The sequence below is a fragment of the Hylobates moloch genome, unplaced genomic scaffold, assembly GCF_009828535.3.
Source record: "Hylobates moloch isolate HMO894 unplaced genomic scaffold, HMol_V3 SCAFFOLD_9, whole genome shotgun sequence".
In the NCBI taxonomy this organism is placed as follows: domain Eukaryota; kingdom Metazoa; phylum Chordata; class Mammalia; order Primates; family Hylobatidae; genus Hylobates; species Hylobates moloch.
In genome coordinates this window covers 107,008,572-107,029,724 of record NW_026652284.1, presented here as the reverse complement: position 1 = coordinate 107,029,724, position 21,153 = coordinate 107,008,572, and the positions used below count along the sequence as shown (strand labels likewise).

The following is a 21,153-nucleotide window of genomic DNA, read 5'->3' as shown; positions in this document are numbered from 1 at the left end:
AATGTTCTGTTTAGTAAACCCAGAGGTTAGGGGCAGAAACACTCATCATTCTGTAATTCTCTTAGAACCATCCAGTTTAGAGTCTGTCAAGAGAAACATCCCTGAGGCTATCATCTTTGAAGGAACCTCAGTTTTCACTTTCAGAATTGGACTATATAATCTCTAAGTTTTCATTCAATTTAACATTCTATGAGCTGAGGTGAAATTTTTACTGACAGAACCATCAGTGAAACTTGACATGAGAACACAGTGGTCTTGAAGTCATAAGTACAGTATAAACACCTCAGTCATCTGGTTCTTCTTTGAGTCTTGTATTTTGTGGTTCCTGTACATTTGCCCATAAATAATTTGTATGCCTTTTCTCCTGTTAATCTATTGTCAGTTTGTTTTGTAGACTCAAATTACCAAACTTTCAGAAGGAAGGGGAAGGAAAATCCTCTTTGCCCTGATACCATAATTTGTTCAAGGTCAGTCCATGCTGAAGCATGTGTTAGAATCCCTTTCCTTTTTAGGGATGAATAATATTCCATTGTATGTTTATACCACGTTTTGTTTATTCATTCATCCACCAACAAATATGTGAGTTGCTTCCACCTTTTGGTAATTGTGAATAATACTGCCATGAACATGGGTGTACCAATATCTGTTTGAGTCATCTGTTCTCAAATCTTTGTGGCGTATACCCTGAAGAGAAATTGCTAGATCATATGGCAATGCTGTTTATTTTTTTCTTTTAATAATAAGGATGCCAAGACCAATGATTACCAGCTGCCCAACTTCCAAAAAATACGCTTCTGAAAGCTCTTGATGTCAATTCCGCACGAAGAGCAATCTGGTTGCCCTACATAGGCCACTCATGACCAAAGCCCTTTTTCTCTATTTAATTTTTTAAAGAACTATCATATCAATTTCCAGAGCAGGAATACCATTTTACATTCTTAACAGCAATGCATAGGGGTTCTAATTCCTCTACATCCTCACCAACACTTGTTATCTTCCAGTTTTTTGATGTTAGCCATCCTATTGAGTGTAAAGTGGTACCTCATTGTGAATTTGATTTGCATTTCTCTAATGATTAATGACTTTGAGCATCATTTTATATGCTTCCTGATCATTTGCATATTTTCTTTGGAGTAATGTCTATTGAAATAGTTCGCCCATTTTTTAATTGGGACTTTTCATTTTGTTGTTGTTGTTGTTCAGTTGAAGTTCTTTATATATTGTGAATATTAATCTTTATCAAACACATTATTTGAAATATTTTCTACCATTCCATGGGTTGACTTTTCACTCTATTGATTGTGTCCTTCAATACACAAGCGTTTTTAACCTTGATGAAGTCTAATTTATCTATTTTTTTCTTTTGTTGCCTATGCTTTTGGTATCATAGCGAAGAAATCATTGCCAAATCCAGTGTCATGAAGATTTTCCCCTGACTCTACCCCTTTTAAGAGAAGAACTACTAGGTTAGATGGCAACAGGTAAGGATACAAGGGGCTGGGAAGTACTGGTGCTAAAACGCAAATTATGATACCTCCTTTTCCCTCTTTCAGTTGCTCACTGTCCTAATACACTCTCCTTGCTCTGCCACATAATTTTTCTCTTAGAGAATCCTGTCAAGTCTGAGGTGATAGTGACTAAGGCTTGTCTAAAAGAACTATAGCTCCTAAGGATACTTGTATTTCAACATGGGGCAAGAAATCTTAAACCAAGGGAAAGAAGACATGTGTTTGACATTTTGTTCATCTCTAAGCTTGTGATAGAAACCTTCTCACACACTGAAGCCACAAATCAGAAAACTGGCCCAGTTTCCCATTTGCCGTCACTTCTGTTATTCCAGCCTTCAGCATCAAACTTCTTTATTAATAAATGTTACCAGACTTCCATTACAGACAGGCTACAGTGGAGGTGTAACCTATCAGCCAAGCAGATTCCATTTGTGAAATCAACAAATGAATCCTTATAAGTTTCCTTCGTAATGTTGATCCCTTCTCCAAGGAAGTGTGACACCACACCCTTCCTTTGTGCAATGGCAAATAACTACTTTTCCTTCTTTCCCGGCTGTTTCTAAGTCACGTTTGCACTTTGTAATTTTTTTTATATAAAATAAAATATTTTCTTGGAGTCTGTCCAGGTTTTGGCAAGCCTTTTTTACATTCTGTAATTTATATAAGAAAACAAGGAGTTTTCCTCTATTTTCTAAATGTAAAATCATAATGCTGAGTATGCTCTTTCAAGCTGTCCTTCCTTATCAAAGATTCTGATTTTATTTCTCCACCATCATCCCAAGGTATCCAACACACACACACACACACACACACACACACACACACGTCACAAATCATTGATTCGGAAGGCAGAGGGACTAACTAGAAGGGGTTGTTGTTATTTGTTTCATTTTTGTCGTGGAGATTATAAAGACTGATGCGAATCAAGGTTTATGTGTGTGTGATGCATAGAGGCAAGGGACTGGAGTGGAAAGCAATAAACCGAGTAGACTGCATAAGGTTACTAGGGATCTGGAAGTGATGGAGGTGACAGGTAAGGATGAGTTTATTGCTGACACAAGCTAAGAGAGAAGTTAGAGGGAGGGGACACAGCTGGAAAGATAAGTTCCATCTACCTCTCAATGATGCCTTGAGTGAGCACTGGTTAAACCTACTTCAGTCTACCTATTAAAATCCACTATGGACACACAGTTGAAGGCAAAAACACCGAGTAACATTTCCTGTGGCCTTTATGATAAGAATTCCAGAGGGGTTTAGGGATAATGTTAAGAGGGGGAAAAAAAGCAAGCAAGCAAGAAAAGAAGGAAGGAAGGAAGGAAGGAAGGAAGGAAGGAAGGAAGGAAGGAAGGAAGGAAGGAAGGAGAAAGAAAGAGAAAAAACGCATGACTGAGGTTCAAGGAAAATCTTCCCATATCTAATCTGTTGCAGAAATTATTCAAAAATAAGTCAACTGTGAAAATATGGCCACTGAGACCCTGCCAAGGTTAGAGTGAACCATTAGGATCTGCTGAGTAAATTCTAGCTATGTAATCGAAAACTGCTTGGTTGAAGCTTTAACTTAAGTACCAATTTCTCTCACCTCCAGATTTTATAAGGGAACGGTGTTGGGGGCAGGCTGAGGTGACCACATTGCAGGTAATTGTGCTGAGCCAGATGAAGTAGTTCCTGGTTACTCTGTCAGAGAAGCATCTTTTAAATTTCTTCTCTCTCTTCTCTCCCTCAATACCTAGATATTTGCCTCAAATTCTACACAGAAAATGAGAGAGAAACACTGGTTTTTGCTGGGGTTTTACCAGGGAGCTAGGAGCAGTCCCTTTTTCATTCAAATTGGCCCATTCTTGGCTATATACTGGGGCATAAATAAGAGTTAAACAAAGCCTAAAAAGCAGAAATAAGGGTGTGAGGAGAAGGAGGACCCTAATGATCTCACATAGGCTATGAATTAATCCATGTCACCAGAAAAAAAAACATTTGATAAATCATTGAATATCCTTGCAAGGGTGTATTTCACATCATTTCCAAATTTGTAATTGTGCTCACTACCGTCCAATAGAAATCCCTCACCAGATTTTACTGTCTAATGGGCATATAATAAAAGGTAATATGTATTCTTATACTAAGCAATAAATAGGGAACACTCAACAGCACTGTCTTCCTGAGGAAATCTCAGGTCTTCTGGGATGCATATTCATTCACACAATAAGGAGACACAAATCAACATGGTGGCTGAGCAGGCACTGGGTGAGTGATGGCCTTGGGTCTTAATGAAACCAAACCATGAAAGGCATTAGAAAGATTGATTGGAGTTAAGTTAGCTGCCAGTGTTAGCTGGGGTGCCCCAGGCTGTAATGAAACTGCCAGGGGTTATTTATGGAGATACAGGGTTTGGGGTGTAAGTTATGTCCAGCGAGCTATTTTTATAGACAGACACACACTTTAACCTCTACAACGAATGGAGCAGCAGACACACAGTCCCACTGGGCTCCTCTCCCACTGGTTGGAATAGCATGCTTTCTCAGGCATTTGTACCAGACTGAATAAAGGCAAGCTGTCAATCAGAAGGAGACTGGGCAACGGTTAATTTCATTGTTTGAAAATGTCCGTATTTTTTGAAAATGCTGGTGTTAGGACAAGAGAAAGTGTCAAAGTCAACACGAAATAATTGTTTTCACATGAAATAAAACAAACACACATAACAAAACAATGCTGTGATATAAGTTGGAGGATAAGATACATGCTTATTTCAGTGCTTATTAATCCTCTTTTGGCTGTGGCTTCTTTCATGAGAGCCAGAATGGAAGAAAAAGAAATAAAACCAATATTAATTGCATGCCCTCACAATGACTCTGACAAAGAAGTACCAATGCCCATTTTACAGATGCAAACATTAAGTAACTTTTCTCAGACGATATTACGAGAAAGTGGCATGGTTTTTATACTGTTCTGGTCAGTATAATTTTATATTGTATTTGCTTTCTGGAAGGAAATAAATGGAACTCTGAAAGTTTTAACTAAGAAGAATGTTATGAACATCCTTTGTACCAAAGATGGGAACACCATTATGAAATGGTGAAGCACCCAGGGAATAGCAACTGAGAAAGGCTGTGACCACCCCTACATGTGGAGGTTCATTGGGTGAACCCAACCAGATGCCAGAAGGCAAAGCATTCTGGGAAATGCAGTACACAGCTCAGCCTCCAGGGCACAGAGGAGGGTGGATCTGAAGAGGAAAGAGAATAACTAGTGCATTGTCACGTTCTTCAACCCAGCTATATTTGCTATATATTTTTTGGCTTTCAGGTGAATGTGGAAAAAAGGACTGAAGCAAGCTGAAAAACAGAGCTTTTTATCAACCACTAGGAATATGATCATATGAACTCTAGCATAGCCAAGAGGCTGGAAATATTACCCAATCAGAAAGTCTCTGTAATCTCTTGCCTGACTGGCTCCAACAGAGGGAAAGGGGGAAATGGTGCATGGGTTGTGTTACAGGTGTGACTCCTTAAAAGCTGCTTCTTTCTTAATTTGTGAAAAATATCTGTAAAATGCCATGAAGGGGGCCGGGGGAATATGAGGAGCCAGGCCAGGAGGCACAACAACAGCAGTTGAGGCCACAGCAGCTCATTCTATGGAGAAGAGAAAGAGGGGCCACAGACATAATGAGAGATGGACCTGGCAGAGTCCAATGCTGTGTGGGTCTCTCAGGGATCCCTCAAATGCAGACCTTGAGACAGGGACTTGGGATGTGTAGTCTACTGGGAGGTGATATGGTTTGGACGTGTGTCCCCTCCAAATCTCATGTTGAAATATAATCTTCAGCCTGGGTGCGGTGGCTCACGCCTGTGATCCCAGCACTTTGGGAGGCCAAGGTGGGTAGATCACCTGAGGTCAGGAGTTCGACACCAGCCTGGCCAACATGGTGAAAACCCATCTCTATTAAAAATACAAAAAATTAGCTGGGCATGGTGGTGGGCACTTGTAATTCCAGCTACTTGGGAGGCTGAGGCAGGAGAATCACTTGAACCTGGAAGGCAGAGGTTGTAGTGAGCCAAGATCATGCCACTGCACTCCAGCCTGGGCAAAAAAAAAAAAAAAAAAAATGTAATCTTCAGTGTTGGAGGTGAGGCCTCGTGGGAGGTGTTTGGGTCATGGGATTGAAGCCTTCATGAAGAGCTTGGTACTATCCTCATGATAATAAGTGTGTTCTCACTCTGAGTTCATGTGAGATCTGGTTGTTTAAAAGTTAGTGGCACCTCCTTCCTCTCTCTCTTGCTGTCACACTCACAGTATGACACACCTGCTTCCCCTTCACCTTCCACCATGATTGTAAGTTTCCTGAGGCCCTCATCAGTGGCACATGCTGGCACCATGCTTCCTGTATACTCTGAAAAACAATGAGCCAATTAACCCCCTTTTCTTTATAAATTACCCAGTCTCTGGTATTTCTTTATAGTAAAGCAACAATGGCCTAACATAGGAGGTGATAACAAGAAATGTAAGTGAAGGAATGAGGAAAACAGAATGTTTTTCAGCAAAAAAAAAAAAAAAAAAATCTCAGAATTAAGCCACTAGGGAAAAAAGTTGAGGCATTGACCTGCTAACTGTTAATCTTCATTACTCCCATAAGCATTTCCAGGTTGCTGCTACCTGTGCCAGAACAAGTTTGAAATGCCAGAGAAGGCAGCAGAGAAGAAGAAAACACAGGTGCTGCCCACCAGAGCTTCAGGTGAATTCACGTGGGGTGAAGATCAAACAAATTACAATGCCAGTCATGCTGGCTCAGTCATCTGAAAAGACTGGATTTGCTAGGGGGCAAGAATGGTCTTCAAGAGATAGAGGTTGTAGATGAGACTGGTGAGAACTAGAGTCAGCCATGCAGATTCAGGATTTCAAATCCAAGCTCTTTATTAATATCATTTGACTTTTCCACTAACGGTTTCCCAGGATGATGAAATTTGTTTTTCATGAATGTAGTAAGCCAAGAATTGCCTTCCTGTATTAGCTTCCTAGGGCTGCCATAATTACCACAAACTGGGTGGTTTAGTAAAACATAAATCTATTTTCCCACAGCTCTGAAGTGCAGAAGTCCAAAATCAGCGTGTGGGCAGGCCCTGTCTCTCTGACGGTTCTAGTAGAAGACCCTTTCTTTCCTCTTCCTGGCTTCTGGTGGCTTCCAGCATGCCTTAGCATCTGTTGGCTTGCAGATGTATCACTCCAATCTGTTGTCACCATGAAAGGATGTTTTCCCTGTGTGTTTCTGTGTCTCTGTTTTCTTTCCTTTTTTTTTTTTTGGACAGGGTTTCACTGGGCTGCCCAGGCTGGAGTGCAATGGCACAATCACGGCTCACTGCATCCTTGACCTCCCAGGTGCAAGTGATCCTCCCACCTCAGCCTCCCTGTAGCTGGGACCACAGGCGCACACCACCATGCCTGGCTAAATTTTTTTGTATATTTAGTAGAGACAGGGTTTTGCCGTGTTGCCCCAGCTGGTCTCGAACTCCTGGGCTCAAGCAATCCTCCCACCTCAGCCTCCCAAAGTGCTGGGATGTTTTCTCTTCTTATAAAGACACCAGTCACTGAATTCGGGCCCTCCCTAATCCAGTATGACCTCATTTTAACTAATTCTATCTGCAAAGATCCTATTTCCAAATAAGACCACATTCTGAGTTTCAGGATAGACATGGATATTCAACGGATACATCTCCCAAAAGATGCCCATGTCAAATCTTTGGAACCTGTAAATACTCCTTTCTATGGCAAAAGAGTGGATAATAACTTACAGGGCAAAAGATGGGATTAAATTAAGCATTTTGAGAGGAGAGGATAACCCTAGATTAGCTATGTGGACCTAATTGCAATCCCAAGTATCCTTATAAAACAGAGAGAAAGGTTGTTTAGAGGAGACACACACACAAAAGAGAGGGTGAAGTGATGACAGAGTGGAGAAAGATGCGGCCACAAGCCAAGGGATGCCGACAGCCACAAGAAGATAAGAGGCAGGAGCAGGTTCTCCCTTAGAAACTGGGAGGAGTGCAGCCCTGCCAACACCCAGATTTCAGCCTCTGGCCTTCAGAACTGTGAAAAAATAAACTCCTGTTGATTTAAGCCACCAGGTTTGTGGGAGTTTATTACAGCAACCTGAGGAAACTAATATAAGGAATTCTCTGAAAACCTCTTAATTTGACAGTTGAGTTGCTCAATTTATTCTTACAATGGATCACCTTCTTGGTGCTATAAATAACATCAAGCAACTGACCCTTCGAGATTTACTTTGAAACCTCCACCCAGCTCTGACCACCAACCCTGAAGAATTATGTCACCTACATTCCCAAATCAATAAAGCCCCTGCATATAATTACCTGCATTTATCCAAACTTCAGAAACCTCATTAACATCCTTCCTTTGCTTTCTTTCCTCCAATAAATTTAGTAAAACCCTTTTAAGGTAGCCAGCCTTTTTTCCAGTTTTCTTCAGAAACAACTTTCACAGCTGGTGACAATGGTGTGGTTCTTGGGCATGCTAACTATTTTTTCTTCTTTCAAAATATAAAACATTCTAGTTTAATCATCATTCTTGAATTAAAGATACATGGGATTAATTTTTTAAAAATTTTTCAAGGACTTTTTTTTTATCTTTTTTTTTTTTTTTTTTTTTTTTGAGACAGGGTCTCACTCTGCCACCCAGACTGGAGTGCAATGGCACAATCTCGGCTCACTGCAACCTCCACCTCCCAGACGCAAGTGATTCTCCTGCTTCAGCCTTCCAAGTAGCTGGGACTACAGGCCTACACCACTACTGCCCATCTAATTTTTGTATTTTTAGTAGAGACGGGGTTTCACCATGTTGGCCAGGCTGGTCTCTAACTCCTGACCTCAAATGATCCACCCGCCTCAGCCTCCCAAAGTGCTAGGATTGCAGGCGTGAGCCACCACGCCCGGCTGAGGACTTCACTTTTAAAGATTAGATTTAAGCTTAAATCTAACCTAAAGGAAGATTGAGGGAAAGGTAGAGATTTCCCATACGGTCCCTCCACACACACATACCTATTGTTCCCAGTATCAACAATTCCCACTGCAGTGGTACATTTGCTACAATTAATTAACTTACATTGACACATCATTATCATACAAAATCCCAAATGTACATTAGGGTTTACATTCTATGCATTTGGACAAATCTATGCTGTATCCACACTTACAGTATCATATGGAGTATTTTCACTGCCCTAAAAATTCTCTGTGCTCTACTTATTCATCCCTCCCTTCCCACAACTTCGGGAAACCACTGATCTCACTGCTCCCACAGTTTTGCTTTCTTCAGAATGTCATATAATGCGATCATATAGTATGTAACCTTCTCAGATGGGTTTCTTTCACGCAGTAATAGACATTTGTTTCCTCCATGTCATTTCATGGTTTGATAGTCCATTTCCCCTTAGTGTTGAACAATATTTCATTGTCTGGATATACCACAGTTTATTAATAGACCCACTAAAGGACATCTCGACTGCTTCCAAGTTTTGAGAATTTGAAATAAAGCTGCTATTAACAGCCGTATGCAGGTTTTTGTGTAGACATACTTTTTCAACTATTTTGGGCAAATACCAAGGAGTGTGATTGCCAGATCACATGGGCATAGTATGTTTAGTTTTATAAGAAACTGTCAAGCCATCTTCCAAAATGGCAACACCATTTTGTATTTCCATCAGCAATGAATGAGAATTCCTGGTGCTCCATATCCTCACCAGCATTTGGTGTTGTTAGTGTTCTGGATTTGGACCATTCTAAGTGTATAATGATAACCTATTTTTGTTTTAATGTGCATTTCCCTGATAACATATAATGTGTAGCATCTTTTCATTTGCTGATTTTCATCTGTATATCTTCTTTAGTAAGGTGCCTGTTCAGATCTCTGGCCTGTTTTTTAATTGTTTTTTTTTTAATTATGTTTAAGAGTTCTTTGTATATTTTAAGTAACATCGTCTATCACATATGTCTTTTGAAATATTGTTTCCCAGTCTGTGGCTTGCCTTTTCATCCTCTTGACAGTGTCTTTTGCAGAGCAGAAAATTTTAATTCTAATAAAGTCTAGCTATCGATTATCTCTTTCATGGATGATACCCTTGGTGTCATAGCTAAAAAAATCATCGTCAAACCCATGGTCATCTAGATTTTCTCCTATGTTATCTTGTAGGAGTTTCATAGTTTTGCATTTTACATTTAAGTCTGTGATCCATTTGAGTTAATTTTTGTCAAGATTTAAGCACGCATCTAGATTTCTTTTTGTATATGCTTACCATTTTAGAATAAGAGCCCAGCCGATAGCACGGGATAGAGTCTTCATAGTTGACAAGGGAAGCAGAGGTTTCAAACTCCTGCCAAGAGACTGAGTCTCTGTAGATATCGAGAACTCGGATCTGCATCCTCTGGAGTGGTGATCTCCAAATGTTATGACAGTACATCTTTATTAGTATATTATTTTTTAAATTACTAGTGTCCAATATATACATATATATATATATATATACACACATATATGTATATATACACCCACACATATATGCTCTTTTGTATGAAGTACCTGCAAGGCTGGGCACAGTAGCTCATGCCTGTAATCCCAGCACTTTGGGAACCCAAGGCAGCAGGACTGTTTGAGCCCAGGAGTTTAAGACCAGCCTGGTCAACATAGTGAGATCTCATTCCTGCAAAAAAAAATTTAAAAATTAGCTGAGCACTGTGGTGCGTGCCGGTAGTTCTAGCTACTTGAGAGGCTGAGATGGCAGGAATGCTTGAGCCCAGGAGCTCAAGGATGCTCTGAACTGTGATCACACCACTGCACTCCAGCCTGGGTGACAGAGTGAGATTCTATCTCAAATCATACTAAATTTGCAAGTTCCTGTTTTGTGTATATTAAAAAGCATAGAAATGTAAATGTAAAAGTTAGAAAATAGCAATGAAATAAAAAACACTTTAAAATAATTTTAAATTTACTTAATATTACATCAAAATCTCTGGTTATATCGCTAAAATTAGTACTACCAACCAATATATTTGTGAGAGTACAACATCAAAATTGAAAAGACTTTCAAATGCGCAAATGATTAGTAGGCTTCCTTACAGCAGAATGCTGAGCATTAGCTAGCAAACCCTTCAGGGCTATTTGATCCTATAGAGCTTCATGCCTTTGATTATCTTTGACTAGGCTATTTTACAACTCTGTAAACTGTAAGAAACTGATGATAATGCAAATTATTTTTGTCCATAGAAATGCAAATGGATTTTCTGCAGTAGAGATACAATTGATTTCTGCCCTGTAGAAACACACAGTTTGTTGCCCTACATGATATCAACCAGTTTTGCAGCTATTAGCAAATAAATTTTAGGATTCCTGATTGCCTGTAAATATGTCTACTCTTCAGATTTTCCTTTGAACTACATTAGTCATCTTACAGTTCTCTCATTAATTAATAAACTAGATTTAATGACAAATATTCATTTTACATATGTCTGATAGTCACAATTTCATCTTTTTGAAAATTATCCGCTAACAAATGAAAACAAATATGTGTCTTTTTAAAATCTTGATTTAATTTTCTGTTATACAGCAATTTACGTGTCTGATTCTAAGTTTAGTTCATTTTGATACTTGGTTTTAATGGATGCTATAGCTGCAAAAATACTCTTCATAGGGGTAAGCTGGCTCAGATATGAAATTCTAATGGTTATCTTTCAATTCCACCACCATTATGTAAAATGTCTTTGATTTAAAAACTGTCTTCTCTGATGTTAGTTTTATTGTGAACTGATACAAATATGTTGTGTTTTATGTATAAACTCTGTGCATGCATGTGTGTGTGTGTGTGTGTGTGTGTGTAATCAAATGGGTTTATATCCCACTATAATATTTTTATTTAAAAGCTTTTTAAATGGGTTAAAAATTCTATTTCCCAGTGTATAACAGGTGCACCTGACAGCAACAACTTCAGCATATCCTGAGAATGACCCTATGGGTCTAAGGAGAATGTGTATTTGGAATCCTGAGCTAAGGAGTGGCCAACCTGGAGAATCACTCCTTATCTACAAAGGATGTCTGAATCCCTGGCCTATCCCCATCCAGGGGCCCTTTGTCTGGGTTTAAATGGAGGTTATTAGGTAGAGGTTTCTAGGAATAGGATGCTCAGTAAAAATGCTGTATAAATGACATGCTGCTTATAAACAGTAGCGGCTTTCCTGTCCAGCCCACTGCCACTGGACTATCCCCATATGTATGTCCCCCAGTGAACCCTACATCTCGTTCATTGTCTCCAAGCCTCTTCTTCAGCCTCCTGGACATAATGCCATCCCTACTGGACTGAACAGAGGTCTAGCATGACACCCAGTGTTACAAATGCAGATGTGAGAGTTACCATAGTTCTCACTCTTTTTGTTATTTGTGTTTGTTGTTAACTTTTATTTTAAATTCGGGGGTATAAGTGCAGGTTTGTTATATAGGTAAACTTGTGTCATGGGGGAGATCTCACTCTTCATTCATTTTTGAAAGGCTGAATCATATAACACTGAAAATATTTTTAGACACCCATTTTTAAATGTTCTTTCCAGAGCATAGGTTTTATTTGACAAACAGTTATTTTTTTACTCATTCTTAAACCATCACATTTACCTTGAAGAAACAGATCTTTGGTGTACAGTTTAAGTGTAGTATTCAATTTTTTTTCAAAATATATGGTAGGTAGAATAATTTTTTTTTCTTTTTTTGAGAAGGAGTCTCACTCACTCTGTCACCCAGGCTGGAGTGCAGCGGCACCATCTTGGCTCACTGCAACCTCTGCGTCCCGGGTTCAAGTGATACTCCTGCCTCAGCCTCCCAGGTAGCTGGGACTACAGGTGCATGCCACCACGCCCGGCTAATTTTTATATTTTTTGTAGAGATGGGCTTTTGCCATGTTGGCCAGGTGGTCTCCAACTCCTGCTCTCAAGTGATCCACCCTCCAGGGCCTCCAAAGTGCTGGGATTACAGTCATAAATCACTGCACCAGCCTATTTTGACCACCACATTTCATCATAAGAAGGCCAATGATTTTACAAAAAAAAAAAAAAAGTGTTATGGGCTGGAATGCATCTCCCTAAAATTCGTATGTTGAAGTCCCAACCCCCAGGCCCTCAGATTATAGTCTTAAATTTCGAGATAAGATCTTTAAACAGGTGATCAAGTTAAAATGAGGCTGTTAGGGTGAGTCCTTAATCCAATATGACTAGAGTACTTCCATGAATTTAAACAGATAGTAGGGAGGCACATGCAGGGAAAGGCCATGTGAGGACACAGGGAGGAGGTGGCCACCTGTAAACCTAGGGAGAGGCATCAGGAAAAAAAAACTAACCTTTCAACACCTTGATCGCAGGCTTCTAGCTGCCAGAATTGTGAGAAAATAAATTGCTGTTGTTGAAGCCATTCAGTCTAAGGAATTGTGTTATGGCAGCCTGAACAGACTAATGCAATGTGTAACCCATCTTTAGGTTTCATGATACTTTTCAATTCTTTGCTATGGAAAATGTATAACATCTTGTGCTATAAAAATTGCTTATCTCTCAATGTAATATTGTAGAGATCACACCATTTATTATTTTATGTATTTATTTATTTATGTATTTATTTATTTATTTATTTATTTGTTTTTCTGAGACAGTCTCGCTCTGCCGCCCAGGCTGGAGTGCAGTGGTACAATCTTGGCTCACTGCAACTTCTGCCTCCCGAGTTCAAGCGATTCTCCTGCCTCAGCCTCCCAAGTAGCTGGAATTACAGGTGCACGCCATCACGCCCGACTAATTTTTGTATTTTTAGTAGAGACAGGGTTTCACCATGTTGGCCAGGCCAGACTCGAACTCCTTACTTCAAGTGATCCGCCTGCCTCAGCCTCCCAAAGTGCTGGAATTACAGGCACAAGCCACCTTAGCTGGCCTCACACCATTTAAAATGACTCATAAAATCTCAAAATAACTCAAATAATCTCATAAGTCTTTTTAACGAGGGGCTATGAACTACATAACTTCACATATAAACTATAATGAGCTGCAGAATGCTGAGAACCAGGGAATGAGTAGGTCACCACTGTCAAGACGTCCATGTTGTGGAATTCCCATTTTTTATTCCTGACCGCATGGGGATTGACCCACCTTCTAGGTGAGGACTTCCCCAAAGTCAAGCCATAGAATAAATAAAGCTTAATTTATTTTTTTCCTAAAAGATAAAAACAACATATAAATAAAAGCTATGATATTTTCTTCTCATACTGATGCCTGGGATGTCCACCCTCTATCTTAGAGACCATCACTCTAGGCGATGAATACCTTTGAAAAGTTTAAGTAAGGGAGACATGATTTAAAGTGGTTAGAGTGTTTGTTCTGTGAAAAATGAGTTATGGCAGGTGAGAGTAAATGCAGTGAAGCCAGTTAAGATGCTGATGCAGTTTTCCAAAGGAAATGATGAGAGTGTAAAATGAGTTGTTACAAGGATCCAAAGGGGACAGACTCCCAACATATTAGAAGGCCAGGTTGATTGGAATTGGGCAGATCAGTTGTGGGGTAGGAAGGAAAAATGTTACCTGAAAATGTTAAAGTTAGGATTTAGGATTTGGGGGTGTGGGAAATGAGGTCTATTTAAAAAATAAGACACGTGGTATAATAAACAAATTTTGGAAAAAGAAAGTCGTAATTTCCATTTCCTTTATGTTAAGTTTGAGTTACTTCGGCATATCTGGATGAAATTATCCATCAGGGAGTAACATATTTGGATCTGGAGTTCATAAAAGAGAGGTATGGTTAATTTTTTTATTGGTTAGGGTGATAATGGGGTACAGAGGGAAGAATACACTGCATGTAATTTTAAATCACAATTAAAACAAATTAGAGTAAATCCTTAATATTCTAGTGTCCATTTAATCTTGTCCTTGACTGTAGCCAATTCATAGAGGCAGAAGTCTGCTACTACACAGGACTTTATTGGTCTGCAAAAAAACTTCCATGTCCTGACAAACCAGGACTGCAGGAAAAGAAGACAGTCCTTGCCTCTACGAAGAGGATTCAGTGTATAAGCGGGTTCTGTGCCCCAGCACTAACTCAGCCAGAGTACCTCAGGGGCAGCTTGTTGAACAGCTGCTTCTTTCCAAAAAACTACTCCCATCTGAGATCTTTGGTGTACCTTAACATGGGTTAAACTGTCCTTAGATTTTAAAAAAAAAGTGTTGATTTTATGTATTACATGATATTCATGACCCTAGAGAGCAAAAGCCATTGGAAGGGATGAGCTTATGGAGCAAGAGTATGGTAAGATTTTGAAATAGGACTCATTCTGTCTCATTTCAGCTGAGACCCTGAGAAACGAGGTGCCAACTAACCTCACATCCCAAAGCAAGGTGATAGATCACCTAAGCAGGAATTGCAAAGAAAATTTCAGAAGATGGCTTGCAATCTCTAACCTAATATCCCTTTTCTGGCATAAGAAAATTGAAGTTGAAAATCTCAGAGAGAGAATTTCCTTAGGAGAAAGTTGTTGGAGTATTCTCGCATTTGTGTGTGTGTGCCTCCCAGTAAAAGGAAACAAAGAAGGGGAAACCCCCTCCTAGTTTAAGAGTAAAAGTAGCTTCAAATAAATTATTCAGAGAGTTTAATAGGTGCACTTTGAACACCTTTGACTCCTGTCTGACACAGATCGCAGAAATGTAAAGGTCAGGGTCTATGTTATCAGCCTGAGGCACCAGGACAGAGACAGACGATTATGGATAGGGAGTTAGCTACACTTCATCAAGAGTAAGAATGAGGATGCCTGAGTGCTTCTTGGGGATCCAAAGAGGGCTACATGGGAGAGGGAGATCACACCCTACAACCATCTTAAATCTTCCCTAAGAAGACGATCCAAAGGGATGATGTGATGTTAATCAGAGAGAGGGACCAGCAGAACAGCTCAGATAGAAACTATGTGTGGCCTTCCAGAGGTACCACCATGCTGCTGGAAGTACAGTAGCACAATCCTGGTGACAGAATTTCCAAGGAACCCTGGGCATACCTTACAAGAAAATCAACATCGAGCATAGATTAAATGAAGAGAATGTCAATGCCCAGGCGTGCATCAGTACCATACAGGTAAGAGTTTTCCTCTCTCTTTGATCTTTTCTCTCACAGCTCTGATGAAGAAAGAGGGAGACAGAGATAGAAAAAGAGAGAAGAAAGCTTGATCACAAAGCTTGGAGTGAATGGGTGTTGAATAGAGAAGGGCTTAATAGTAAGGTAGGAAAGAGGATTATTCTTTCTTAATGTTGACTTCCACCCTGAAGGAGGAACTTGTTGAGGGGAAGGGAGAAGTTGTATGGCAGGTGCACCTGACAGCAATAGCTTAACCTGAATCATACCCTAAGAATTGACTGCGTATGGCAGATGCTCTAAAAGCAATAACATAACTTAAGCACACTCTGAGAATGACCCTATGGTCTAAGAATAATGTGTGTTCAAGAATTTCAAGCTAAGGAATCCAGGAGTGGCCAATTCGGAGATTCATTCTTTATACATGAGGAACTCCCGAACTGCTGGCCCACTCCATGGAACGCAGGCCATACAGGGGATGGAGGCTCTTTGTTTTGGGTTAAATGAAGATTGCAAGGTGGAGATTAGTAGGGGGAGGGTGCTAAGTGAAAATGTGATGTAAGTTGCATGGTTTTTTACAAGCGATTGCAGTTCTCCTGTTCAGCCTGCCACTACTGGTTTGCATTGTATGTAGCTTCCCTCATTCAATTCCGTATCTCAGTTGCTGGCTCTGGGTCTCTTCTCTGGCCTCTTAAACATGATGCTATCCCTATTAAAGTTCATAGGGGTACAGCACTACTAAAGTTTTAACTTCAAATTGTCTATGGAATTCTGATTATTATTACTGGCCATGTTAATTATTCTCATGAGAATTTGTGACTAAAAGTGACCAGAGGACAATTGACTATTGGAGAGTGATCAGAATTGAGAGAATGGCTTTGGACTTCATTCAAGGGTCAGGGGAAAACGAGCCTCACAGAGCAGATATGAAAGGGCAATTGGAAGAAAAGGAAAGTTCTCTTCTCTTGTCCTCCATGGAGATCTACTCTTGCAAAATAAGAATTACCATAGTTTAGAGTAAGAACAGAAAAGGTCTAAGGATGAAGTCTTCCCAGGGCTGCAACATCTTAAATGTGGGCAGGAAGAGAAGCATGAGAGACTGAGAAAGAATGGTGAGGAAAGTAGGAGGGAAACCAAGAGCTAGTGGTGTCAGGAAAGCGATTCCTTTTTTCTTTTAAATGCTACTGTATGTTTTCTGTCTTCCCACACACCTCCTCATCCATACACATACTTAGTGTAATCCTGGGACATCTGGCAGGCTATAAGCAAAAACTTGTGAACCGAATGGACAGAACTGTTCTGCAAATAGCTTCCATCCAACTGTCTAAGCCATAAAGATTGTAGAACTCTGTAGACCAAAGAGGCTCTTGTTTTATGATCTGTGAATGGTGAAATCATGGATTCAGGTTTATAATGCCAGTGAACAGCCAGAACTGATGAAATATTAGCTGCATCTGGTAAATTCTTCCTCTTTTTTTTTTTTTTCTTTGAGACAGGGTCTCATTCTGTTGTTCATTGCTCACTCACTGATCACAGATCACTGCACCCTCAATCTCTCAAGCACAAGTGACCTGCATACCTCAGCTTCCCAAGTAGCTGGGACTACATGCACAAGACACCACGCCTAGCTAATTTTTTATATCTTTTGTATAGATGGGAGTCTCCCTATGTTGCCCAGGCTGGTCTCAAACTCCTGGGCTCAAACAACCCTTCTGCCCCCATCTCCCAAAGTGTTTGGATTACAGGTGTGAGCCACTGCACCCAGCACTTTCTGCTTTTCATAACACTTTCATTTCATGTCACATAAGCAGTTGAACACAGCACATCATACCTTGACAGGAAGGAGAGCCAAGTATGTTCTCTTTATGGGGCAGATGGAGGTGATGGGGTTAAAAACAAATGAATGCACTGTGTCTAGAGCTAGAAGAAGACACCAGCAACTCCTAAATCTTGGGGACTTTTAATAGAAGATTTTGTTCTCTCCCTGAAACACTACATTATTTGGTGATGCCTTTTATTTGCTTGGCTCTTTAAGGTTACAGAGTATGGCCATGTACTTCACTTAAAGATTCTTCATTCTCCTCAACATATCAACTCCTCATTACCGTACAAAATTCAGCTCTTTGTCAGCACATCCAAAGTCTTTGCTGAACCCCTTAAGCCATAAACAAAAATCTTAGACTATTTGGGAGGCCTCTAACTCACCTAAAGCAGGAATAATGTGATTTCCTATCACATGGGAATGAATGGTGAAAGGATTAAGAAGACACGGTGAGTGTCCAACACATAGAAGGCCTTCAGTGAAGATCAATTAGTGAACACTATCATGAAGAGTTCCTTCCCGCTTTCATTCAGTGGACAGTGAGTACGGAAAAGACATGGTGAGGACTTCAGCTCTTATTTTGGTGTATTCTTGTTACCATCACAGAGACTTGCCTTCCTCTTATCATCTAAATGGCAAGTCTTGCCCTGCCCAAGATGAGCAGGAAGACACAACACTTGTGCTCAGTTTCTGCAACATAAAAACGACAAAGCTCAGGCGGCTCCTTAGCCAGAGCCATTCTAAATGTTTCTGCCCCCAACTTAACTGCGGTGATAAATATCATGTAGAGAGCTGAGGCTAAATGCCAAATGCATAAACCAGCTGAATAGCAGAAAAAAAAATAAGTCATTAGGCCCCTCTCTCTGATGCCCAGGGGGGAGGTTACCTGTTCCTCTTTTTCAACAGGCACCGCTGTTGGAGTACACTTTGATGTATTGCATAAGCCAGCATAGCAACAGCAGGGATATATGTATTTCTCCTGCATTCAAGCATCTCTCTGAATGCTTTTAAATACCAGATTGTACTATCCAGACCACCAGGAATTCGTATTTAATAACACAGCTAGCAAGAGGTCTGGTATCCCAGCAAATCCCACCTGTTCCCTGTGCAGACCAGGAGCAAGGCATTGTGTGGGACATTCTTATGAACATTCATCTCATGACCCCTAGGGCACTCATGGGAAGCTGGGATTACATTAGACAAGGGAGAAACTGAAAGCAAGAGGGTAAGAAGCCAATAAGGGCAATGTGTCTGGTCAGTAGCAAGGTAGAACCTCAAACTCAAATCTTCTGGTTTCAACTTCCACGACCTTGATGCTACCATGTGGCTGCCTTGGTCTTCTACCTAACTTCTCGTTTACCTCCCTGATTAAATCACAAGAATCCTGGGAACTGTAGGAAGATATACTGAGAATCAATGGGAATGAGGTCATCAACCAATGGAGTGGCTAATTTCTTTTTTTTATTATTACAGACTTTTTTTAAATTTTTTTAAATTTTTTTATTTTTTATTATTATACTTTAGGTTTTAGGGTACATGTGCACAATGTGCAGGTTTGTTCCATATGTATCCATGTGCCATGTTGTTTTGCTGCACCCATTAACTCGTCATTTAGCATTAGGTATATCTCCTAATGCTGTCCCTCCCCTCTCCCCCCACCCCACAACAGTCCCCGGAGCGTGATGTTCCCCTTCCTGTGTCCATGAGTTCTCATTGTTCAATTCCCACCTATGAGTGAGAACACGCGGTGTTTGGTTTTTTGTCCTTGCGATAGTTTACTGAGAATGATGTCTTCCAGTTTCATCCATGTCCCTACAAAGGACATGAACTCATCATTTTTTATGGCTGCATAGTATTCCATGGTGTATATGTGCCACATTTTCTTAATCCAGTCTATCGTTGTTGTCCATGCTCATGGGTTGGAAGAATCAATATCGTGAAAACGGCCATACTGCTCAAGGTAATGTATAGATTCAATGCCATCCCCATCAAGCTACCAATGACTTTCTTCACAGAATTGGAAAAAACTACTTTAAAGTTCATAATTTCTTTAGATCAAAATCTGAAAGATACATTTCACCAGGAAGACTATTCTGTAGAATAGATTCAAATCTGACTCAGCTTCTTCCATTGTAAATGTTGGGAGGAGTAGAGTCTGACCCCCTCAATAGCCCTGAGTTCTCCCTGCTGTACCCTGAAGTGGCCACCTGCTTGGAGAACAGTTTCATTCAGACCAACCCCCAAATTTGATCACTGAGGAAGCTGAGTTCCAGAGAGAGGAACAGATCCACTGAGAGACAACTTTTTAAGTCTTCAGACTTCTACCTTTATTTTCTCACGGAAACCTGTTTGCCGCATGTCAATATATCAGTGTATTATGAGGAGTGGTGATTTGCCCAGCTGCACCTGGAGGATGGGACTTGGAGCTAGGATTCCACCACAGGCTTTTTGACCCCAGGCTCTGTGCCTTTCCTCCATTCCACAGCTGCATCTAGGGCCTCTCATGAGCGAGGGAAATTTGTGCTTCATTAAAAAAATTTTGCAAAGCTCCAGAACTGTTCTGTATGGCCTGAAATCCCCAGATTCCAGTGACTACCAGTTCTTAATATTTATTAAACAGGCATCACTTCACTGGTTCTTATCTGGATCACGTTCTTGGAGTCTAAACTCGGCACTGCAAACCTTCCTTCTGTTCCTCCCTCTTCCTATCACATCCAGGATGAAATAACTACATTTCATGTAGTTAATTTATACCTGCTGCTCAGCAAGTATATTCTTTTCATGCAGCCAAGGGTAAGGGTGTCTGTGGGGGCAAGAGAAAGAAGGAAAGTGTGAGTTTCCACTTAGCCAGTGAGTTAGCAGCTCAGCAAGAGAACAAAGCGAGTGCAAACAAAGAAGACCAGAGTAAGGAAGGATAAATCCTAAGTGTCTCCCTAGCCTGGAAATTTCCAGATGTGGTCCCTGTCAGAGTCACCAGGTGATGCATCTGAGCACGAGTTTTCTGCTGTCATGACTGCTGGAGAGCAAGCAGCCTGTTGTGCAAGCCCTGCCCTCCTTTGGCTGTTTATCCCACAGGCACTGACAGGCTTAAATTATAAAAGCTCTGACTTTTTAAAGAAATATGAATTGAGGCTCGGCACTGTGGCTCATGCCTGTAATCCCAGCACTTTAGGAGGCCAAGATGGGAGGATTTCTTGAGCCCTGAAATTAGAGACCAGCCTAGACAACATAGTGAGACCCCAACTCTACAAAAACTTCTAAAATCAGTCAGGCATGGTGGTGTGTTCCTGTAGTCCCAGCTACTTGGGAGGCTGAGGTGGGAGGATCTCTTGAGCCCAGCAGGTTGAGGCTGCAGTGAGCCATAATTGCATCACTGCACTCCAGCCTGAGTGACAGAGCAAGACCTGTCTCTAAAAAAAGAAAAAGAAACATGAATGGAATATCTCGGGTAGCCATTCACCATTTATCCATTTCTTCAGCCACTCAAATTACTCACTCTACCATCCATTCCTTGCTTTCTGTATATATGTACTGAATGCCTATAAAGATGGGCACTGTGTCACCTGCTACAAATTCAATAGTGATTTCAGCTGAATATGATAGCTAATGCTTACAGAGTGCATACATCATATGGGATGCTAACCATTGTGTATGGACTATTACATTTATTCCCCCTCATTTACCATAATGT

The 21,153-nt window shown here is 40.5% G+C and overlaps 1 non-coding gene across 1 annotated transcript; it reads right to left on the bottom strand.

Annotated features, from left to right (window-relative positions):
- Positions 1-741: 741 nt before the first annotated feature.
- Positions 742-874, bottom strand: LOC116814007 (U11 spliceosomal RNA). Its single transcript, XR_004371113.1, has one exon. It is a non-coding gene; the product is annotated as a U11 spliceosomal RNA (small nuclear RNA).
- Positions 875-21,153: the final 20,279 nt, after the last annotated feature.